Consider the following 2257-nt stretch of genomic DNA (forward strand, 5'->3'; position numbering starts at 1 on the left):
CCAGCTAGGATTCTCTTTGCTATAGTTCATTTGTTTTAACTCTTGCTTTATTTTCCTTTTTGAATCAGACAGGTTTTTTTTTTTATTGTACTAAAAAAAAAGTGTATTTTGCTAATACAAAATGAAGCACAAAGCTAATTGTGTCCCTGTTTGTTTAGAGCTTACAATCTTTAGCAGGCCATAGATAGATAGATCGCATGGTACGAACCATGCAGTGGTTCCCACTCCTGCCATGGCGATGGATAGGGGTTCCCACCTCCCCTGTTTGCTTTCCCATCCTAATGTTCTATTATGAACAATAAGAGGAGTGAAAATGCCTCATTCTTGTATGTGGCTCTTGCGGCTGAAGTCCCCGAGGTGGCTTAACCCACCAGCCTCCACCTAATTGTAACTACACAGGAAAATCCATCAGGTTGGAAACCTTTTTTATTGTATTCTCAATAGTTCTCTGGTTGGGACGAATTGGTTGGCAGCACACTTCCTTGGCCAATGAGGACTGAGCTGACATTTAAGGGCATATCTATATGCGGGGTCAAATATGCTGGGTGAAATACTTTCTGGATTTTGAAAGGTCCTGCTCTTTCTTTTCCTGCAGACCGATAATGACACATGCCTCTGTCCCAGAAGAAGATCGGGTCCTCCTCAATATCAATGACTGCCTCATCCGCCTCTCTGTTGGCTTAGAAGACACAGAAGACCTAATTGAAGACTTGGATCAGGCATTGAAAGCTGCAGTGAGTACTGCCAGAATATAGTTTTGACTCTTAGGTCTGATAAATCAAACTTATTTGGGCAAAGTTAAGATTATTTATTTTTATTATAATATTATCACTTAGAAGCAAACTCCAAGGCGGCTGGCTTTCCTACTTTCAGTACTGATGTGAAAAAAATCCTTTTGGTTTTTCCGTCCTCAGACTAAGACCTCTGATACTATGTCTAGGTGGGGGACTATGGTAGACGGGTTGTAGTACAAGACAGTTGGCCTAAGAGGGGGAGCATAAATGGTCATATGGACCTCCTAAGAGTCATATCTTGATTGGAAACCATATACACCTTCTGGTAAGTTACATCTCTTCAACCAGCTGTCATCATAGTGTGGTGTTGAACATTTAAATTTGATAAAAAGGTGCATTTACACAAGTCCTAGCAAGATATAGGGTCTACAAAGTAATGTGCCTTTTCATTGCTAGACTGAGGGGGAAAAACCCACCCCTTATCTTTCAGTGCTAAATCTCCTTTCGATGTCATTGTGGCCAGCAATCTCAGAAGTATGATGGTGCCACTCTCTGGTCCCCACATTCCCTAAAGCTGCCACTTCTTAATATCCTCAAGTTACATAGAGAAAGCTTCTCTAGTCGCCTTCCAGGACAGCATTAGAGAGATAGGCTCCTCCCACCGGAACAGGAAACACATCACCCACACTTAGAATAAAAAGGAGCACAAGCCTAGCACGCTTCAGTTATTTTGTGTTTCCTCCGGCCGAGCAGGACATCGTAATGTTTGTTGTTTTCCTTAGGCCTTCGTGCTGGTGAGCAGGGGCTTCCCCCCCGACAGGGGTACAGCAGAGGGTCAGTGGACCCGGGGTACCCAGGAAGGGGGGCTTCCTGGACAGCCCCAACTGTCCGAAAGAAAATGCCTGTAGTTTACCTGCACAAGGGTGTGCAGGGCAACTTGACCTGTTGGTGTAGTGGACTCAGGGGAGTTCCCCCGGGCGAAAAACCTCTGCTTCAAAGTGGTGTGTTTTTTCTTACCTGCAACGGTGGTGGCTTTCGGGGATCCTGGCTCCGGTCTGCGGGACTGGCGTCCTCGTGTGGCATGGGGGAGGCATTTCCCGGCGTACGAATGTGGGCGGAAATGTCATAAGTAACGAACTTCTGGCGGTGTCCGCAGCGCGTCTGACGTCACTTCCGGTGCGCGGAGACATACGAGCAGACACTGCCAGGCTGCGTCAGCCATTCGGTCCACGCTACAGATGGCCAACACATCTGAAGCAGGGGGTCGCAAGGCCCTTGCGGTGCCCACACACGCAAGGGGGGGCACCAATAGTGGGGCGCAAGAGCTGGAGTCGGAGGGGCCAGGGGGCCCAGCTGGAGACTCAACTACCACAATGGCATCATTTGATCTGGGGGATCCTGGTGCCGGCAGCTCTAAGGTAAGAGAGGGGGAGTTCCCCATTTCCTTTACCGGTTATTTCTCAGTGTTTGGGGGCATGAGAAATGGGGTTGACACAAGTTGGAAGATTGCTGTTTTTTAACGG

General features: G+C 47.5%; 1 protein-coding gene across 1 annotated transcript in view; it reads left to right on the plus strand.

Annotated features, from left to right (window-relative positions):
* CTH (cystathionine gamma-lyase) overlaps positions 1-2257 on the plus strand; it is a 22579-nt gene that overhangs the window by 14660 nt on the left and 5662 nt on the right. The window lies entirely within an intron of this gene.

The sequence above is a fragment of the Nanorana parkeri genome, unplaced genomic scaffold (genome assembly GCF_000935625.1).
Source record: "Nanorana parkeri isolate BGI_ZX_2015 unplaced genomic scaffold, ASM93562v1 scaffold79, whole genome shotgun sequence".
NCBI classification, from domain to species: domain Eukaryota; kingdom Metazoa; phylum Chordata; class Amphibia; order Anura; family Dicroglossidae; genus Nanorana; species Nanorana parkeri.